The 23,389-nt window shown below is 38.2% G+C and overlaps 1 pseudogene; it reads left to right on the plus strand.

Moving 5' to 3' along the window:
* The first annotated feature begins 266 nt into the window (after positions 1-266).
* Positions 267-1,384, plus strand: LOC131501902 (glyceraldehyde-3-phosphate dehydrogenase-like; annotated as a pseudogene).
* Positions 1,385-23,389: the final 22,005 nt, after the last annotated feature.

A 23,389-nucleotide genomic window follows, 5' to 3' on the forward strand; every position in this document is an offset into this window, starting at 1 on the left:
ATGCACAAATAGACGTGTCGGGAAGCTGACAGAGGTAGAAAATATTGAGAGAATATAGGTTCATGAAGAGGACACATGGAGTGATTCTCTTCATTCTGAGATGGCAGAGACAGAAGACCTATTGATTTCCTCAGGTAGATCATCTATTTGCCAAGAGAATGAAATAAAATTCTGGTAACTGCATGCTATTGGAAATTATCTGTCTCGGCTCTCTTCTTCTCCCTGTCCAACAGAGAGCCACATCTCCTGGTGCAGTGCTAGCCGCATCCTGGAGACACGATGGTGAAGGTCGGAATAAACAGATTTGGCGATATTGGGCATCTGGTCACTGGGGCTGCTTTTAATTCTGGGAAAGTGGATATTGTCACCATCAATGACCCCTTCGTTGACCTCAACTATGGGGTCTTACATGTTCCAGTATGATTCCACCCATGGCAAATTCCACGACACAGTCAAAGCTGAGAACAAGAAACTTGTCATTGATGGAAAGCCCATCTCCATCTTTCAGGAGTGAGAACCCGCCAACATCAGATGGGGTGATGGTGCTGAGTATGTTGTGGAGTCCACTGAGGTCTTGACCATCATGGAGAAGTCCGGGGCTCACTCGAAGGTTGGGGCCAAGAGGGTCATCATCTCTGCCCCCTCTGCTGATGCCTCCACGTTTGTGATGGGTTTGAACCATGAGTAGTATGACGACTCCCTCAAGATTGCCAGCAATGCCTCCTGCACCACCAACTGCTTGGCCCCTCTGGGCAACGTCATCCATGACAACTTCTGCATCGTGAAGAGACTCGTGACCACAGTCCATGCCACCACTGCTACCCAGAAGACCGTGGACGGCCCCTTTGGGAAGCTGTGGCGTGATGGCCGAGGGGCTGCCCAGAACATCATCCCTGCTTTTACTGGCACTGCCAAGGCTGTGGGCAAGGTCATCCTGGAGCTGAATGAGAAGCTCCCTGGCGTGATCTTCCGTATCCCCATCCCCAACATGTCCATTGTGGATCTGACATGCTGCCCGGAGAAAGCTGCCAAACACTTGATGACATCAAGAAGGTGGTGAAGCAGGGGCATCCTGGCTACACCGGGGAAGAGGTTGTTTCTTGTCACTTTAACAGTGACATCTACTTTTCCACCTTTGATGCTGGGGCAGCATTGCTCTCAATGATTTTGTCAAGCTCATTTCCTGTTATGACAATGAATTTGGCCATAGCAACTGGGTGGTGGACCTTATGGTCCACATGGCCTCCAAGGAGTAAGAGCTCTCTGGACCACCAGTCACAGCAACAGCAAGAGGGAGAGGCCCTCAGCTGCTGGGGAGTCCTTGCCCCAAACACACTGAAAATCTCCCTGCTTCTACACAGTTTCCATCCAAAACCCCCTGAAGAAGGGGAAGGGCTTGGGGAACCCTACCTATCAGGTACCATCAACAAAGTATACTGTACCCAGCTCCCCCCACAAAAAAAAAAAAGAAAAAAGAAATCATCAGTCTCTTCTTAAGTTCAATCATCATCATTTTGATGTTCAAATTGTCCCTATAACAGACACAAACTTTCAGCTATTAAGTCTCGAAAACACATGGAGGTAACTTATACCCGTATTTCTAAATGAAAGGAGCCAGTCTGTAAAGGGTACGTACCGTAAGATTCCAACTATATGATATTCTAGGAAAGACAAAACTATAGAGATGGTAACAAGATCTGTGGCAACCAGGGATTCGGGTTGATGGAGGGAGGGATGAATAGGTGGAGCACGGGAGATTTTTTAGGGCAGTGAAACTATTCAGTATGATAGCCATGGTGGATGCATGACATTATGGATTTCTCAAGACCCATAAAATGAGCAACACAAAGAGTAAGCTTATCATAATGTAAGCTATGGATTTTTTAATAATAATGTTTTCATATTGGTTCATCAATTGAAAAAATTTGGCATAATAATGCAAGATGTTTACAGTAGCGGAAGCTGTGTGGGCAGGGAAGGATCCCTGTGCTTTCTATTCAGTTTTTCTGTAAATCTAAAATTACTTTAAAAAATAAAGTCTATTAATTTTTAAAACAATCTTCTTCATGGAGTGTTAGATTTACCCATAAATATTTCATGTTGTTTGGGTGATTGTGAATTGAATTTTGTTTTAAATTTCAGTTTCCAGTTGTTCATTGCAGTACATGGAAATAGGTTTGCGTGTTGATCGTATACCACGCAATCGTGCTAAATTCACTTATTTCTTCCACAGGTTTTTTTTTCCAGATTTACTGGAATTTTTCTACACAATTAGCTTGATTATGAATAAAGATGATTTCATTTGTCTCTTTCCAGTCCGTATATGCACATACACATACACAGCTCATAGCTGACTTTGCAGGAATGGACACATTTCATTAAATGACAAATATTAGAATGTTTGGAAGTTATCTGCATAATGTACTTCTGTCACTATGAATTCCTTTCATAGGTTATATTTTTAAGTGACAATCATAGCTACATCCAGAAAATAAAGTCATTTTTGATGGATGTGTGCAGTGACCCAAATACTTAAGTAACATCTATAAAAGGACTTTGGAACCATCTAGATAGAGATAATTGCTTTTCTCAGGTTCTGCAGATTTCCTGCAAAAGATTGCTCAAATAATGTCAACACTGTACCTGGTAAATGCATCTCAGAAAGAATATTACTCAATCATTCTGATATGGAATTAAAACAACATAGAGTTTGAGTTGAACTGGGAAGAAAAGACATATTCTTACTTTGATTTCATCACTTACACAAAAGTGAGCAATGATAGCCCATCATCTAACGATTCTCAAGATACCAGTTACACTAAAAATTCTGCATCTGATTTGAGTTCCCAGTAGACTTCAATGGAAAGAACAATCAAGAGAAAGAAAATACCCAAGTAATTGATATTCTCAAGAGTAAAAACTACACTACCCAGTAACCTGTGATTGATAATCAACATGCAGAATTCTTTTGTGGTTGTTTTGAAACTGTTTTAGGGAGGCATATTTTGCATATCATAAAATTCTCCCTTTGCATGTATAATTCAATGACATTTTTGGGAAAATTTATTAAGTTTGGTATAACTGCTAAAACCATCACCGTGAATCAGGTTTACATTTACATAACCTCGATAAAAAACTTCATGCACATTTACTGTGAATCCTGTTATCCACCACTAACATACCAGGCAACTGCTAGCCTCCTTTCTATCTTTATAACTTTGCTTTTTTGGATATTTCATATAAATGGAATAACAAAATATGTGGTCTCTATGTCTGGCTTCTTTCACTAAGCAAAATGCTTTTGAGATGTAGCATGTATTAATTTCTTTTTTTAAACTTTAAATTTTATTTATTTGTTTGTTTGTTTGTCTTTAAACCACCCTATTGAAGAATGATTGACATACAAAAAGCTATACATATTTAATGTGCATAACTTGGTAAGTTTAAGATGTGGCTGTTTTTTTTTTTTGTTTGTTTGTTTTGTTCTTTTTGTTTTCATTTTTAAATTTACATCCAAGTTAGTTAGCATATAGTGCAACAATGATTTCAGGAGTAGATTCCTTAATGCCCCTGACCCATTTAGCCCACCCCCCTCCCACAACCCCTCCGGCAACCCTGTTTGTTCTCCACATTTAAGAGTCTCTTATGTTTTTGTCCCCCTGCCTGTTTTTATGTTATTTTTGCTTCCCTTCCCTTATGTTCATCTGTTTTGTCTCTTAAGGTCCTCCTACGAGTGAAGTCATATGATATTTGTCTTTCTCTGACTGACTAATTTCGCTTAGCATAATACCCTCTAGTTCTATCCATGTAGTTGCAAATGGCAAGATTTCATTCTTTTTGGTTGCTAATACTCCATTGTATATATATACCACATCTTCTTTATCCATTCATCCACTGATGGACATTTGGGCTCTTTCCATACTTGGGCTATTGTCGATAGTGCTGCTATAAACATTGGGGTGCATGTGTCCCTTCAAAACACCATACCTGTATCCCTTGGATAAATGTATAGTAGTGCAATTGCTGGGTTGTAGGGTAGTTCTATTTTTAATTTTTTGAGGAATCTCATTTCTTTTTATCACTGAATCATATTCCATTGAATGGATCCACCACATTTAATTTATTCATCTGTAAGTTGATGAACATTTAAGTTGTTTATAACCTTTGATTATTATGAATAATTAATTATACCATTAAAATTTGTTAACAAGTCTTTTTGGGTGTGGACCCAAAATATTTTCAATTTTATTGGGTATATGCTTACAGTAAAATTCCTGGGTCATATGGTAATACTGTGTTCAATTTTTTGAGAAACTGCCAAATATTTTTTCAAAGGAGCTGTGCAATTTTATTCCCACCAAGAATGTATATGGTTTCCAATTTCTGTAACACTTGTTACTGTCTGTCTTTTTGCTTATAGTCTTCCTGTATATATAGATATATAGAGTATATAGAAGTGTTTTATTGGATTTTTATTTGTTAATTTCTTCCTTGGTAAAATGTCTATTCAAACCTTTTGCCCATTTTTTGATAGGATTGTTTATTTGCATTAAGGTGTAAAAGTTTTGTGTATTCTGGGTACAAGTCTTTATCAGATACATATTTTTGCAAATGTATTCTCCCTTTCTGCTGCTTGTCTTTTTTAAAATTAAACTTTTTATTTTCCAATAATTGTAGATGCACACGAAATTTTAAGAAATAATACAGAGATCCCGTATACTCTTTACCCAATTTCCCCAATGGTAAAATCTTGCAAACTACAGTATGATATCATAAACAAGGATATTGACATTGATATAGTCATATAACAAAACATTTCTATTACCACAAAGACTTCTTATGTTGCTTTTTTTTTTTAGAGTTTATTTTTGAGAGGGAGAGAAGCAGAACATTTGCAGGGGAAGGTGAAGACAGAGGGAGACAGATTCTGAAGCAGGGTCCAGGCTCTAAGCTGTCAGTACAGAGCCCGACGCAGGGCTCAAACTCATAGACTATAAGATCATGACCTGAGCCAAAGTCAAATGCCTAACTGACTGAGCCACGCAGGCACCCCTTATGTTGCTTTTTTAAATAGCCACATTGATTTTTATCCAACTCTACCCCTTCCTTAACCCCCGGCAACGAGTAATCTGTTAATTTTTTTGATTTTTTCTTCTTTTGTGGTATGTGCTTTAAAAAGTACTTTCTTTTTTTTTTTAATTTTTCATTTAATTTTTATTTTTTAATATCATTTATTGTCAAATTGGCTTACATACAACACCCAGAGAACCCCTTTCAATATTACTCTTGTAAGCCACAGTTTTTGGAAATCCTCCCGATTTAAAAAAAATTTTTTTTAAATGAAATTAGTTTTTTTTAATTTGACTTATTTTTGCTTTTCATAGACCAGATGCCATCATATGGCCTCAGTGTGTTCTACTTCAGTATCAGAGACAAAATGAAGTGGCCGTCAGATTTCTCTAGAGTACTCATATAATAAAAGAAATGGTTTATGAAGCCAGAAGACCTAGCCTTATGACAGATCCTCCAGGATGGTTTAGATCAGTAATTCAGGGTAGCCAACTGAAACAGAAAGAATATTAGATGGTACCTGCACTGGAATAGCCATCCTGTCCAAATGCCTCAAAAGATTGCCTTGGGGCGCCTGGGTGGCTCAGTCGGTTGAGCGTCCGACTTCGGCTCAGGTCACGATCTCGCGGTATGTGAGTTCGAGCCCCGCGTCGGGCTCTGTGCTGACTGCTCAGAGCCTGGAGCCTGTTTCAGATTCTGTGTCTCCCTCTCTCTCTGACCCTCCCCCGTTCATGCTCTGTCTCTCTCTGTCTCAAAAATAAATAAACGTTAAAAAAAAAATTAAAAAAGAAAAGATTGCCGGTTGATGGTGTTAAAAGCTATTTTTTTTCAGTGGTCTAATCCAGTCTCACTTCAGTTTTAGAATATCTTTTTCATGAGTTGCTATAGGTATACCCTTCCATTAGTCAAAGAAGTTTCCATTGTAAATCTGACACCAGGTATTTATATGAGAATCAATGTTAAACTTGGTTGAGTTACATCACTATAATTAACAAGTATAAAGACAATTATTTAGGCAATGCAGCCTTAAGTTCATTTTCCTTCACCTATGCTCTCTTCCTTTTGTGCTCTTAATAAAATGGAAGTGACAATATTTATTAGTCAGTATATGCTGGGTTATGCTGTGATAATATACAACTTCAAAATCTCAGTGGATTAAAACAAGAAAGGCTCATTTTTTCACTCACACAAAGTGTACTGCTAAATGGAATATTGAGTGAAAAAAGGTAAAACCAAGCAAATATATATCAGACTTCAAGATCAGGCAAAATTTAACTACATAATATTTAACAAAACATATATATAGGGTGAGAAAATGCATATGTTAATTAGATTGACTACAGCAATAATTTCACTATTTATATGTTTATCAAAACATCATTCTGGGGGCGCCTGGGTGGCTTAGTCGGTTGGGCGACCGACTTAGGCCCAGGTCATGATCTGTCAGTTCATGAGTTCGAGCCCCACATCGGGGTCTGTGCTGACAGCTCGGAGCCTGGAGCCTGCTTCGGATTCTGTGTCTCCCTCTCTCTCTGCTCCTCCCATGCTCATGCTCTGTCTCTCTCTGTCTCTCAATAATAAATAAAACTCTAAAAAAATCATTCTGCATACTTTAATATATACAATTTTTATTAAAAATATCATTTAGGATAGTGGTTCCCTTTAGGACAGATAGTGCACAGGCAGTCGTTACCTTTTATTCTTTATATCTTATGTACAAATATAGTACACACTTTTTACTGTGTGCAATATTTCATAAAAACAGTTGTCCAAATGGTACATCATCAATGATAAACTTGAATTTTAAAAACATTTTTTAGAGGGGCACCTGGGTGGCTCAGTCGGTTAAGCTTCTAACTCTTGATTTCGGCTCAGGTCATGATCTCACGGTTGACAGTTTGAGCCCCACGTCGGGCTCTGTGCTGACAGTGAGGAGCCTGCTTGGGATCCTCTCTCTCTCTCTTTCTCTGTACCTCCCTCACTGTATTACTTATCTAACTTGTATTGCTTATCTAACCATAGATCCCCCCTATTGTGAATGTTTCCATAAATTCTATAGACAAAATTTATATTTGTGAATGACATAAAGAAGCAGTATATGATTGTAGTTAACATGAACTAGAAGCAAAATGTCCCAGATTTGATTCAAGTTACAACAAACATACCTACCAATAAATGAAACTGTAAGGATACCTGAAAACCAGGAGGTGTGAGGTCTTCATTCACTTTAACAGTTAACTGAACAATCAGTCCATGATCATCACCGAAAGGAAAAAGTGGGGTTCTTTTGAGACGTGGTTCTGTGTGAAACTGCTTGACAAGTGACAATCACACAAGATTCCAGAAAGTGGCATCAGCTCTTTTTTTCCCCCACAACAGCCTAGCATAAATGCAAGGTCATGATATACATCCAGGGGAATATAGATTTGTTGGGAAAGTTCACAAACATAATAGTTTTCCCTTTAAAATTAATCTATACAAGAATGGAAAGATGAAAGACTGTAATATCTTCTAGACTGGGATCTCCCTGAGGTCAAAAGCAATCTTTTACCTCAGACTAACAGGGTAAGGTACATAGTACATACTCAGAAAACTTTTGTAAAATGGCATTAAGTTGATCCAAATTAAGACCAATGTTTTTCAAGTTTCCCCATATGTGAGTCATCTTACTACCTATCCTGTCTCTATCTCTACATCGATATCTATATCATCTGTATCTATATCTATATCTGTATCTATATCATATCTATATCATCTATGTCTATCTACCTCTTTCTATCATCTATATAAAACATTCTCTGGGCATGGAAACTGGAAGAACAGGAGCACAGAAGCCTGAAATGGTTGACTCACAGGGAAACGACTAAGTCACCAAAATGCTATAATGTGGGCACTTAAACTATCGAACATGAGGATACTCACACTCATGGGCTATAAACCCTTATAAGTAGTTTATGAATGGCACTTAGGGAGCCGGCAAACCTGGCTACATCAGAAATACTTCAGCAACTACAAAAAGCTGTTCTTTTAAATAATTACTATGTGACGGCCATCTAGAATTATTAGATTTGGGCTTTTGCTGAACAAGATGTAAAAGCCAAAATGTATACATCTATAATGGACTGATATGTAGAGCAACTAGGAAAAGATACCACAGAGTAGCTTAAAAAAAGTATTCGAGGGGCGCCTGGGTGGCTCAGGTCAAGATCTCAGGCTCCATGCTGACAGCATGGAGCCTGCTTGAGATTCTCTCTAAACGAATGAACAAACAAACAAACAAACAAACAATTTTAAAAAAGCATTAGAAATAATGAAACTAAGCCTGAAGGAGTAAAGTAGAATTTTTTGAAGCTTAGTGACAAAATTGAAACTAAATATCCCTTCCGCTATGACACACGTAGAAATACGACACCCTTTCCAAAAGCCCAAAATAGAAACATGACTTGAAATTTGTCCTCAACAATAACCAAGAAGACTCTATGGTTTTAAACACTTAATCTGGACAATAGTAGTTGAAAAGGGAATATAATGGGGTTCTTGGGTGACTTAGTTGGTTAAGAGTCCCATTCTTAATTTGGGCTCAGGTCATGATTTTATGCTGTGGGTTCGAGCCCTGCTTCGGGCTCTGCTTTGACGGTGTGTAGCCTGGAATTCTCTCTCTCCCTCTCCCTCTGTCTCTGTGCCTTTCTCCTGCTCTCTCTCTCTTTCTCCCTCTCAAAATAAATAAACTTAAAAGAGAAACGAAAAGGGAACATAACTCATCAGTTTGCTAGATGTCATGCCCTTTACTGGATACCAGACCAAATTCCAGCCATCTAAAACATAAAATGTAGAATTCTGGAGCTTTGAGAGCATTGGCTTAAATTACCGTATTTTATCTGAGGAAGCCGAGTTTTCTCATAGGAGTTCACTGACTTGTATTAGGGCACAGCCAGTGGGCGAACATGGCTGGGACTAAGACTCTAGACTCCACATCCAGTGCCCTTCCTTTTATGCACTTTAAGTTCCTTTGGATTGTGTAGTATAGGATCAGAAAAATCTGTCCTTAGCAAAATTTTGAAGAAGGAACAATTTGGCCTTGGCCTCCCTGCCCATTTTCTCAATGTCTTCCTCCAGGCGCTCAGCACTCCTGTTGCGCTCACAAGTCGGGACCACGGCACTGCATGTGGTCCAGTCCTTCTGGGCAACGCTTTGAATTCCAGACCTTTATGTTCTCACTCCCCAAGGTTGCTGCAGTTTTAAATGTAAGAAAAAAAACCAAGACTGGAATTTCAGGCCACAGAAAGGCTTAGAAAGGGAGGGGACATTTGTATATTCTCCAATCACAAGCAGTTTCATATATAAAACTACTCCCGTGGCATTCACACCTATGACGATATATATGTATATATATATATATATATATGTGTGTGTGTGTGTGTGTGTGTATGTAAATATATATGTATATATTTACAGTTCCAAAGGTAAAGTCAACTTAATATTTTCCACAGGTGCTCATGCAAGCCCTGAGTACAGAGTCCCAGAATGCATCGCTGATGAACATTTGCAACAAGGTTATTTCAGGCAACTTAATGACCCCACGGCTCAGCAATAAAATCAATTGTTTGGCAATTGTTCGGCACCTGACCTTTAACTAGACAAAAATCTATGTCCCTGACAAATCGGATTTCCTGACCAAAAAAAAAAAAAAAAAAGAGGAAAAACTGACTAGAGCATTATCAAGCCTGAGATAAGAGATCAAATTACCTTATAATTTAATAAAATATATAATCACTTTTTCTTGCCCACAAATGCATCAGTACGCCTACAGATTCACTTCCAGACACTACAATCAAGCTACTCCAACTGCACTAGAAAGTCTAAGACTTCTCTCCTTTTTACATTAAGTATAACTTAATTAGAACTGTTGTAGAATATGGGTTTATCACACTCTTTCTCCAGTGACAGTGTATGTCTGTTACTACTTTTCAGAATGGCAGTTTTCTCCATCCCCAAAATCTAAATAAAGAAATTTGATTGTGTCACTAAAACATATTGCCATGAAGTATTTTCCACCACATAGGTGAATAGAACTCTGGTTATAACAGTGCCACCATTTAAAGGTGTGTGTGTGTGTGTTTTTTAATGTTTATTTATTTTTGAAGGAGAGAGAGACAGAGTGTGAGTGGGGGAGGGGCAGAGAGAGAGGGAGACACAGAATCCTAAGCAGGCTCCAGGCTCCGAGCTGTCAGCACAGAGCCTGACGCAGGGCTCGAACTCACAAACCGCGAGATCATGACCTGAGCCGAAGTCGGACGCCCAACCAACTGAGCCACCCAGGTGCCCCAGGTGTGTTTTTTAAAAATAAGTCATAGCCTTGCAGACAGTCAAGGTCATATATATATATATATATATAGAGAGAGAGAGAGAGAGAGAGAGGCTTATTTATTTTGAGACAGAGAGACAGCAAGCAAGTGGAGGAGGGGCAGAGAGAGAGGGAAAGAGAGAATCCCATGAAGTCTCCGTGTTGTCAGTGCAGAGCCCAACGTGGGGCTCAGTCTCAGGAACCTTGACATGACGATCTGAGTGGAGACCAAGAATCAGATGCTTAACCCACTGAGCCACCCAGGTGCCCCAAATTAAATACATTTGTATGATGTGCACGATAATGACCTTCTCTTAAAGTTCGCTGCTGTGGGGCGCCTGGGTGGCTCAGTTGGTTAAGCGTCCGACTTCAGCTCGGGTCACGATCTCACGGTCCGTGAGTTCGAGCCCCGCATCGGGCTCTGGGCTGATGGCTCGGAGCCTGGAGCCTGCTTCCGATTCTGTCTCCCTCTCTCTCTCTGCCTCTCCCCCATTCATGCTCTCTCTCTCTCTGTCTCAAAAATAAATAAACATTAAAATTACTTTAAAAAAAAAATTACTTTAAAAAGTTCGCTGCTGTGACTGGTCAGTACAGGCTCTGAAACCTATAGTAATAGCTCACAGCCAACACCCTAATTAACAACTGGGTCCATGAGGCCCGCCAAGTGTCCACGTTTCTCTCGGCATGGCCTGTAAAATCATTCATGCGTTTGCCTACAGTGATGGCCAAATAACATTTCTTGTAAAACTTTCTTCCTCTCTCTCTCTCTGAAAGTAACCCTGTGCTTTGAGAATTGTTTCTCTGACTCTGCAAACTGCAAGCACAACTGGGTTAGTGAAAGAACCTTCCTTCAGTTTCCATTTGAGTTCTGTATTTGGAGAGAGAAAAAAAGACGATTCGGCTTGTCTTAATTATGCATGAGGCCTGAGTCCCTTACTTCTTAATTAGCAGTTGAGATGTCAACAGATGTGCTCCCTATATGAATGAATAGATGCCTGTCATAGAGTTTATCCTCTTGATGTTCTCCAGTCTCTAGAATGTTGAACGAGCTACTGGACGTGCCACAGTGATGCACTGTTGCAGTTAGGAGAGCCGAACATTAAGCCCAGACTTCTTTAAGTATTTGGTTGTCGGCACATATCTTCATTTCTATTTTTTTAAATATTTATTTATATTTGAGAGAAAGAGAGAGAGACAGAGTACTAGCAGGGGAGGGGCAGTGAGAGATGGAGACACAGAATCCGAAGCAGGCTCCAGGTTCTGAGCTGTCAGTGCAGAGCCCGACGCGGGGCTCAAACTCACAGACCGCGAGATCATGACCTGAGCCGAAGTCGGCCACTCAACCGACTGAGCCACCCAGGGGCCCCTCATATCCTCATTTCTGATAAAGAAAGAACAAAACCTCTCAAGAACTCATTGCGACAGTGAACAGCATTAAATGCCTCAAACTAACATTATACAGGTGCCAGAACTTTATTTTATTTTATTGTGGCCTGATATTTTATTGTTTGTGGCCTAATACACCTCTTCCTACAACAATTAAATTTTCTGGTTCAGATATGATTTTGGCTTTCTACATAGTTTAGTACATTTGTGGTGCATATTAATATATGAGAATACAATCATTATGTAATGCATTTAATGTTCAGTCAATTGGATTATCTTCTAGTTTCAACCCCTGGTCATAATATCTATTAGAGAGAGAGAGGGAGAGGAGGGGCAGTCGGGCGGGAGTGTGGGGGTGTGGGGGGTGAAGGAGATTGAGAGACAGTGGGGTGGACAGAGTTGCTGTTCAGGACTGTAATTGAAAGCTAACAGGATGTTTCATTACCACCCAGATAGGATCCCACTGCACCTATAATTTCACTAGGAAAAAAAAGAGTGCTTTATGTTCTATTAGTTCCAAAGAATTTTTTATTGTTTATAATATTTTTATAATACACTCTGTAAAGGTAATAAATTGTGTCATTTTCCATTTGGTTTCAACATTCTATCTAATCAGCTTGGGAATAACGAGGAACGTTATGAAGTAGCAATGCAATCTTGAATACACATGGAAACAGAGAGCACCACAAATCTGCCTGCCTATTACTTTCAGCGAAGGTAATAATCAAAAGTGCCTCTTATAAAAAGTACTGCATATTATAGCTTCAGAGAATTCAGATGCCATCTCAGAGAACTGCTATGTATAACCGTTCATGAAGGTCAAAATAACCAGTATAGCATGGGATGTGCTGCCTAAGGGAAGGGAGACTTCCAGTCTTACAGAAGCTCATGAGTCCGTAACCCAGCAGTACTACAGGGTAATAGGACAAACCCAAGGGAAGTTAGCTCAAGAAAGGGAGGAAGTGACTTAAGCAATTACAAGAAGTCACCAACACTGATCAGCTCTTGTATGTGCATTATTTCAGTGGTTTCCAACTGCATTAATTAGAATATTGTTCAGTTGTTTGAACAGAAAAATAGAATAATTGGTTTCTTTCCCATAAAAAGAAAGCGCGGTGGATCAGGCTAGTATGGGTGCTCCACAACTATCATGATTCTGGGTCACAGGATCTTTGCTCTATCTTTCTCGATGCACTTCTCCAATTCATGACCTAGAATGGCTGCTCCAGCTTCAGACCCAATTTTTGCGGTCAGCAGGAAAGGGATGGTAAATGAAGAGGTCCTGCATTTTCTTTCTCAGCATTCCCAGATGCTTCCCGTGCCACTTATGCTTACACCCCCTTGGTCGTAACTGGGTGACATGGTCATTCATGGTTGCAGGAGAGGCCAATGAGTGAAATCATTATTCAGGCAGCTGTATGGCCAGCTACAGGTTATCTGATCATAGTAGGATATGAGAATGGATATTGGAAGCCAATTAGCAGCCCCTGTCACTGCAACAAGTGGTCTGTGGAGCTCAAGTGACCCTAGAACTGTGGCAAAGGAACCACAGATTCGTGTGTGTACCAAGTATTAACTGCAAAAGGAATAAACAATGTACCTCATAGCTATATCCGCACAGTTAGATAATGAAATGTAAAGGTATTTCAAAGTGCTCTTTAATTCGTGACAGCATTTCTATCATTGCACAGTCTCCCAGTTAGTGGGTACTAATGTACCTACTTCAAGTTAGGAAAAGGAAACCGAAGCTTAGGGAGGTCAAATGACCTGCCCCCGAATTAGACAACTAGCCAGTGGAGGATCTAGAACTCCTACCTAGGTTTGTGTGAACCCAAAGCCGGTATTCGTCCACTATTTCACACAATTTCTAGGCAAGCAATGCTGATAGTTTTTCATGCGGTTCAACAAAGATGGCGAAGAACAACCGTAAGTAACACTGAGCAATCTCCTTTGTACACCGTCCTCTCTACTAGGCTAACTGGGCAACATTTGTCATGCTTAGTCTAAGGAAGTGGGCAAGGCAGGGCACGAGAGACCAAGATGATGACTACAGTTAAAGCAAGAGTTCTAATTTTGACTTTCAAGAGCTCCCAGCCACAGGCTACATAAGACTGTGGGATTCACGGGGGTTTGCAAGGTCTACCAGGCTCAGACAAGAAGAGCTAGTGTCCCTTAATCTTAGGTCTCGGCTCATCACCTGAATGCCCAATTTTATGTTCCCTGCCCACCTTGAAGGTCAGAAAGTCAGCGTATTATAATCATGCTTTGGATTCAGGCACACCCAGATTTAAATCATTGAGAAGGAATTTAAATTTAAGTCCACTGTACTTAAAAACATTAATCTGTACTGCTCATCAATGGGGATAGGTGGTGATGAGAGATGTAACAGATTCTAAGCCATGTTTTGAGAAAAGTGTATTTTTAGCAGCATGAAAAATGAAGAATAGCTAGTCTGGAGACTGGGAATCAAATTAGAAGGCTGTTGCAATAGAATTATGGCAGTGGCTGTGAAGGAGAAGGGGGGAAATGTACAGTGGTTGTTGCTGATAATGCTGCAACAGAACCAGGTAACTGATTTGGCTCAGGAGGGCAAGTCAAAGAAAGTGGTTTCTAGATTGGAAGATTAGAGAAATGGTGACAAACGAAGTAACACCTAAAAGGAGATTGATGATGACCTTTGGTCTACATCAGGTCGATGGTAAGCAGGAGATGGAAGGGTGGGGAGTCAACCGGTTTTAGACATAGTGAGTTTCAGGTGTTGGAATTGGACATATATATTGATTACATGTGCAGCTATCTTGCAGTTAATGTAATAGGAAGTTAACAGATTATTTTAAAACCTCAACTGCCTATAAAAGTAAAATACCTTCCAAAATTAACTTCATAAATGTGAATGAATATGATCGAAGAGGGTTGATAATCCTAGTCCAGCCTGTCTCAGAAAGTCATTGTGAAGATTTGAGGAGATAGATAGGAAAGTGATTTGTAACTTACAACATGGTATACAAAAAGGAACAACTGACATGGCTTAGGGAATAGGTATGTGCATACTGGGGCCCAGCTGCTAAAGGACAAAATCAGCTCAAATAATAAAGCGCCAAGTGTTAACATAGAGGGACTGTGAATGGTGGAACACAATTTACTTTATAACTGCCTTATTTGTATAACTTGGAAACAAATCAAATCAGGGCCAAGATACATGTATTGAACTATCACCGGATTGCATAATGGATTTTGCCCTTAACCTTCAAACTGTAGCACACCTTCTAGAGTCACACAGGATAGAAAGCATTCCATTTCATGTGTCTATTAGGAAGAGATTTATCTTTTGTCCCTCATTGCCTAGTGCCTCACACCACAGGAGTTGCCCCATTATGGTGCTCTTTCTTTTGAAACCCTGGGTAATGAGAATGAACTAGATATATCCCATGAAATGGCTTTTGCAGATTTAAAAATAAGGATTGCATTTGGCTCATTAAAAAATCTTTGTGGGGGAATTTCCACTGAAAGAAGGATATTTAAAACAGTTGTGTGAGAAAAGTAATATGTGAAAATTTTATTATTCCATAAGTACACATAATATAGTTCCAGAATGTTACAGAGAAAATTATTACACGAGAAGAAAGAGTTAACATGCAATTGAAAGTACATCTCCTAGCTACATAATGAAACAGTAGAAAGTAATCATTATTTAAAAGTGCATGGCATAGACAAAATGAATAGGGTCATTTTCATAATGTCTTTGTGGGTTATGAGCCAAATCTTCCCTAAGAATATGAAAAAATGAAAATGAAAAAATCACTCAGTTTCCTGAAGCTTCTCTCATATGTAACTGCACAATTAGCCAGGGATAATATCCAATTGTTTCTAAACTACCTGTATCTTTACGCACTAAAATAAGGCATTTCACCAAAACAGCAGCTGCCAGCATAGTAGAGATCATCTATTCCAAATTTTACTTTATACATGAGAAAACTAAGGCTCAAAGAATGGAAGCAACTTACCCAAGGTCACACATCTAGAGTAGAGCTGGGACTAAAGCCCGGTGCTATTTTCAACCCACCACACATAGTCATACCTATATTTTTGTCCTACATATTGGTTTTTTTTTTTCTACCAAATCCTCTGAAATCTGAAATGTTGTTTCCTTAAATGTATTCGTCAACAAAAGCAGACATAACTCAAATTTGTCTGTCTACTAGGCCCTCCATGTAGCTAGTAAGAAGAATGGGCAAAATTGAATTGAATTGAAATAATCAAAAGTTATAAACTGTGAGTACCTTCCAGCTGAGACAGCTGTGTCATCATTTGGTGTTTTGTTCTTGGTACCACGGGGTGCAAGAGACAGAATGTCACTGCAAGTAACTCAGTGAATTTGCGGGTGGAATGTATGAGTTTTTTTTAGCTACAATTCCCATTGCTTCTATATATTTCAGGATTATTTCTCCTTTTGAAAATCTGCCTGATTGAGGGTATTGTTTGAAATCACAGGTTATTTTTGTGATTTAGAAACTATCTAAAAACACAAACACAGGAAAAGGAAAATAACTCCTCAACATTTCTAAAACTAGAGGGTTACTGGATCATAATGGTCTACATATATTAAGGAAATAACTTCTTAAAATTAAATAGGATAATAACAATCTCTTAAAAAACATTCTGTAACATGTACTTGAGAAAATTACGTGTGAGGTTCTATAGTCATATTAATTTTAAAAGAAAAATAAATATTTGATGTTCTAGGGATCACCTCTGCTTAACACCTTGAGAACAGATTCAAAGATTCAAAACACAATGTACCAACATAGGATCTTTGTCTTATAATTTCATAAATGCACTCAACAGCCTAGGGAAGACATTACTATTAGACTACGAGCTGGTAATCTATTTAATTACCAAAAGTGTGGGGATGCCTTTGCCCCCAGGGCATGGTACAGTACTGCTAGAGTACTCCCTTCTTGGTGTAGCTGCTTCACTTAGAACGATTCCCCAAATACACACGGTTACCTGCTCAATACCGGTAACACTCAATAGTGGAGTGTTCCACAGTTTAGTAACTGACGCAGATCAGACCGCAGTCCTTCCCTAAAATATTTCCAATGTGGGTTGTGAGTTAGTCTCTCTTTGATAATAGGACGTATAAAATGGGAAACTTGAGAATAACCGGACATGTGGAAAGAAAAACCAATGAAAAACAGAAAGAAATTTCTGTTTCCAGTTGTTCTGAAGCCTTGTCCCTACTGTGGCTTAATGAATAAACCCCTTCATTAGCTTTGTAAAACAAAACAAAACAAAACAAAACAAAACAAAACAAAACAAAACAACAACCCTATTTTCTTCCAATACATTACTTTCTTAGCCTAAGTTAATTTGAGGTTCTGTCATCTACAAACCAGTGTCTTAATTAGTATATCTGCATTTTAAGCGGAATTTTCAATAAAGATCTCAACGAAATGTTCACTAGAGCAAATTGGACATTTATAATATTTTCAAAGAAAAAAGCCACATGGGGAAATTTCATATGCTTATGGGAAGTAAATCAGAATGAGATGGTCTCATTTAATATTTCTTTTATGTATTTTTAATTCTTATTAACACTTCACTGGAAGCATAACTTTTAATGTATCCACTTTTTTCTCTCAGAACTCTTTGGACAAAGAGAGGGTAAAGTTCTATTTATTTGAATATGGGAGAATTTGAGGAGAAACATTTAACAGCCCATTTCTCACTTTTTGTCCAAAACGTTATCTGATTATAAATCTCTTGAAAGTGTCTCTGCCAAATTCTTACTAAAATACTGAGGAAGGCATAGAAAGAGGGAAGATTAAAAATAAACAATTCTTAAAAATTGAGGGTAATTCATCGTAACTACGAGGTCAGTGCACCTGGATGAAGACACCCAATTAGTGGCATATACGTGCTTCTCCCGCCACTCCCCCATAAGACAGCTTGAATTGCTTGATAGCCAAGAGGAAGTATCTCTGGCCTGCGTTTGGTAACACTAATTCTGGAGGGATCACTTCTTACTTGAAGATAAATAAAGGAAAAAACTGAGGCTTGTGAAAAACCATTGAAGAACACCTAAAAGGAAATTTAATAATAAAGACTCAGAAGAACCTGCTTTTATAATTTTCATGTTACTGAAAATTATCTACTACAGGATCCTAAGAAAGTTTTAGGAAACAATTTGGCAACTTTTGTAGATGACCAGAAAACATGGCTCCTCTCTCTTTCTCATATATATATATATATATATATATATTCTCATATATATATTCTCATATATATATTCTCATATATATATTCTCACATATATATATACATACATTCTCATATATATACATATATATATTCTCATATATATACATATATATTCTCTCATATATATATATTCTCATATATATACATCTACATATTCTCTCATATATATATATATATATTCTCATATATATATATATCAGCACAAATGAGTCTGAAAATTAACAAAAAATATATTTGATTCACAATCATAATAAAACTGTAAAGAACCTACAAATGAACAGGAATGTGCCGGATATACGTAAGGTGAGCTATAAAACCTTTCTAAGGAAAATAAAAGACATCTTGAGAAATTATTGGTGTGAACCATGCTCCTGAATGGCAAGATTCAATATTGTAAATCTGTCTAGTCCTTTTCAAATCAGTTTGTAAGTTTAAGTAAGTGGACGTTTTGAAGTTGATTTGGCATCATAAATGGCCAAGACTTACATCCAATTTTCAAAGCAAAGTAACAAGGGTTGAGGAATTCAACTAGATATTAAAATTTAATTTTAACAGACAATATTTCACCGGTGTGAAAATAGCACAAATTGAAGAGACATAGCAACATCAGTAAACAACATATATTTTTGCCTTTCAAACTCACAAAGATTTTCTAAAGGACAATATTTAATGTTGATAAGTGTGGGGTAAGATGGCTATTTCAGGCACTGTACAAAAAAAATGATATATTCTTTCTGGAACTCAGTTTGACAAAGCATATCACAAGTCTTACAAATACACATATGATCAGATCTAGGATTTTCAATTCTAGGATATGTCCTAAGAAAATTGTGAGAAAGAAAACCAAAGATTTGCATATAAAGATATTTATGTGAGTCTTACTCACAATAGCTAAACAGTAATAAAATCTAAATGTCTAGCAATAATGTCTCATTAAATAAAATATGGTTCATTCATATAATGTATTATGTAGACTCTAATAAATACTAACTGAATAAGTTATTATCAATTCAATAAAAATCACGTGGGAAAATATTTAATGGAATGGGAAAAGGTTGATAAAATAAAAAATAAAAAGATAATTGTATTAAAATATAATTCTACTTATATTACTTATATAATATTGTACATATTCACAAAAAATATCTGGAAAAATGCATTAAAATTGTATTCAGTGCATTACCCATGGTTTTTCTTTTTTATAGTTTCCATATTTAAAAAAATTTATACAATTAATATGCATTATTTTCATACAAGTAACAAATAAAAACATTATTTTAAAATTGTTCATTGTCTCACATCAGGGAATTCTTTCCCTGGGCTCTGTTCCATTATTCTGGAACTAATATATACATATAATTGGTTTACTTGGCTTCCTATCATCATTTATATTGGTTTATGAATAGGTTGACTGCAACTTGTGATTAGTCCTAATTTATGCCAATTTCTTGCTATAATTATCAACCCCAGTTCACGTCCCAAAATGTCCCAGCTTGCATAATGAAGTATATGTTTGGTCGCTCAATTTTATTCATTTATTTATTTTTAAAATTTTTGTTAATGTTTATTTATTTTTGAGAGAGAGAGACAGAGTGCGAGCAGGGGAGGGGCAGAGGGAGTTGGAGACACAGAATCCGAAGCAGGCTTCAGGCTCTGGGCTGTCAGCACAGAGTTGGATGTGGGGCGTGAACTCACAAACCATGAGATCATGCCCTGAGCCCAAGTAGGACGCTCAACCGACTGAGCCACCCAGGTGACCTGGTCACTCAATTTATAAGAGCATTTTTGTTATCAGCACCATCATTCACACTTCACACTTAGGGTTCATCATCAGGACTACGTTTTTGTTTTGTTTTCCATTAAATCTTTATTAAGGGTGAGAAGTACAATGACATCAAGTATTCGCTTACAGATCACTTTGAAAATACTACGTGAGCATGCGAATACAAACCAGAACAGCCTCAGACACACAGTTCGCTTTTGCATTTCTGTTAGAGAAGAGGTGAATCCTGATTTCAATGTTTTATTTGGCTTACATAAAAAAGTTCCACATTGTGTTACTAGTTTGTAGAATTTGAGATTAATGCTTAATGGATGTTTACAAGGGCATATTTTTATTTTTGTAACCTGAGTTCATGCTATCGGGCTTATACCGCCCATCTAGCACAAGCTCATTTCAATTCTCAGCTATAAATATGTTTCTAATTAGTGAATACATAATGGAAGCATCACAAAATCTTTTCTTTCATCATGAAGAAGTGAGGCCTGAAATTACTTGTTGGTTTCACGTGTGCCTTTTTGTTTGTTTATTTAAAATTTATTGCCAAATGGAGGTTTTATACACTGTTATGTTTCACCTAAACTAATATTTTCCATAGTAGAATTTCTGAAACATCACTTATATAGTGTATATGGACTTTATTAAAGTATAACTCATTTCGAGGAGGCCCCCTTCCAGAACCTGAAACTGTTTAATTTTTATTAAAAATGTTTTAAAAACAAGTTCAACTTAGGGGCGCCTGGGTGACTCAGTCGGTTGAGCCTTCGACTTCGGCCCAGGTCATCATTTCGTGGTTCGTGGGTTCGAGCCCCGCGTCGGGCTCTGCGCTGACAGCTCGGAGCCTGCAGCCTGCTCCGGATTCTGTGTCTCCCGCTCTCTCTGCCCCTCCCCCGCTCATGCTCTGTCTCTCAAGGATAAATAAACGTTAACAAATATTTTAAAAAATAAATAAAAATAAAAATAAAAAGAAGTTCAACTTAGGTCTCACTGAGGAGGACACTTCTCACTTTTTATTTCGTTTCTTTTTTTTTTTTTTTACTTTCTATAATTTATTCATTTTTTAAAATTTATATCTAAGTTAGCTAGCACACGGTGCAACAATGATTTCAGGAGTAGATTTCGTAAGCCTTTGACCCATTTACCCCATCCCCCCCTTCAAAAACCCCTCTAGCAACCCTCCGTTCCTTCTCTATTTTTAAGAGTCTCTTATGTTTTGTCCCCCTCCTTGTTTTTATATTCTTTTTGCTTCCCTTCCCTTATGTTCATCTGTTTTGGATCTTAAAGTCCTCATATGAGTGAAGTCATATGATATTTGTCTCTCTCTGACTGACTAATTTCTCTTAGAATAATACCCTCCAGTTCCATCTATGTAGTTGCAAATGAAAAGATTTTATTCTTTTTGATTGCGGAGTAATACTCCATTGTATATATACACCACATCTTTTTTTTTTTTTTTTTAATGTTTTTTATTTATTTTTGGGACAGAGAGAGACAGAGCATGAACGGGGGAGGGGCAGAGAGAGAGGGAGACACAGAATCGGAAACAGGCTCCAGGCTCCGAGCCATCAGCCCAGAGCCTGACGCGGGGCTCGAACTCACGGACCGCGAGATCGTGACCTGGCTGAAGTCGGACGCTTAACCGACTGCGCCACCCAGGCGCCCCTATATACACCACATCTTTATCCATTCATCCATTGATGGACATTTGGGCTCTTTCCATACTTTGGCTATTGTCGATTGTGCTGCTATAAACATTGGGGTGCATGTGTCCCTTCAAAACACCATACCTCTATTTCTTGGATAAATACTTAGTAGTGCAATTGCTGGGTTGTAGGGTAGTTCCATTTTTAATTTTTTGAGGAACCTCCACACTGTTTTCCAGAGTGGCTGCACCAGTTTGCATTCCCACCAGCAGTGCAAGAGGGTTCCTCTTTCTCTGCATCCTTGCCAACATCTGTTATTGCCTGAGTTGTTAATGTTAGCCATTCTGACGGGTGTGAGGTTGTATCTCACTGTGGTTTTGATTTGTATTTCTTTGATGATGAGTGATGTGGAGCATTTTTTCATGTGTCGGTTGGCCATCTGGATGTCTTCTTTGGAAAAGTGTCTATTCATGTCTTGCCCATTTCTTCACTGGATTATTTGTTTTTTGGGTGTTGAGTTTGATAAGTTCTTTATAGATTTTGGATACTAACCCTTTTATCTGATGTCTTTGCAAATATCTTCTCCTATTCCATTGGCTGCCTTTAGTTTTGCTGATTGCTTCCTTCGCTGTGCAGAAGCTTCTTGTCTTGATGAGGTCCCAGTAGTTCAATTTTGCTTTTCTTTCCCTTGCCTCTGGAGATGTGTTGAGTAAGAAGTTGCTGCGGTGGAGGTCAAAGAGGTTTTTGCGGGGCGCCTGGGTGGCGCAGTCGGTTAAGCGTCCGACTTCAGCCAGGTCACGATCTCGCGGTCCGTGAGTTCGAGCCCCGCGTCAGGCTCTGGGCTGATGGCTCGGAGCCTGGAGCCTGTTTCCGATTCTGTGTCTCCCTCTCTCTCTGCCCCTCCCCCGTTCATGCTCTGTCTCTCTCTGTCCCAAAAATAAATAAAAAAATGTTGAAAAAAAAAAAAAATTTAAAAAAAAAAAAAAAAAAAAAGAGGTTTTTGCTTGCTTTCTCCTCAAGGATTTTCATGGCTTCCTGTCTTACATTTAGTTGTTTCACCCATTTTGAATTTAGTTTTGTGTAGGGTGTAAGAAAGTGGTCCAGGTTCATTTTTCTGCATGCCGCTGTCCAATTTTCCCAGCACCATTTGCTGAAGAGACTGTCTTTATTCCATTGGATATTGTTTCCTGCTTTGTCAAAGATTAGTTGGCCATACGTTTGTGGGTCCATTTCTGGGTTCTTTATTCTGTTCCACTGATCTGAGTCTGTTTTTGTGCCAGTACCATGCCGTCTTGATAAATAAGCTTTGTAATACATCTTGAAGTCTGGGATTATGATGCCTCCAGCTTTGGTTTTCTTTTTCAAGATTGCTTTGGCTATGCGGAGTCTTTTGTGGTTCCATACAAATTTTAGGATTATTTGTTCTTGCTCTGTGAAGAATGCTGGTGTTATTTTGATAGCTATTGCATTGAATATGTAGATTGCTTTGGGTTGTATTGACATTTTAACAATATTCTTTCTATTCAGGAACATGGAATATTTTTCCATTTTTTTGTGTCTTCTTCAATTTCTTTCAGAAGCTTTCTATAGTTTTCAGTGTATAGATTTTTCATCTCTTTGGTGAGATTTATTCCTAGGTATTTTACACTTTTTGGTGCAATTGTAAATGGGATCAATTCCTTGATTTCTCTTTCTGTTGCTTCATTATTGGTGTATAGGAATGCAACCGATTTCTGTGCATTGATTTTATATCCTGCCACTTTGCTGAATTCATGAATCAGTTCTAGCAGCTTTTTGGTGGAATCTTGGGTTTTCCATATAAAGTATCATGTCATCTGTGAAGATTGAAAGCTTGACCTCCTCCTGGCTGATTTGGATACATTTTATGATATGAATTTATTGCCA

This window comes from Neofelis nebulosa, chromosome X (assembly GCF_028018385.1).
Source record: "Neofelis nebulosa isolate mNeoNeb1 chromosome X, mNeoNeb1.pri, whole genome shotgun sequence".
Classification (NCBI taxonomy): Eukaryota; Metazoa; Chordata; class Mammalia; order Carnivora; family Felidae; genus Neofelis; species Neofelis nebulosa.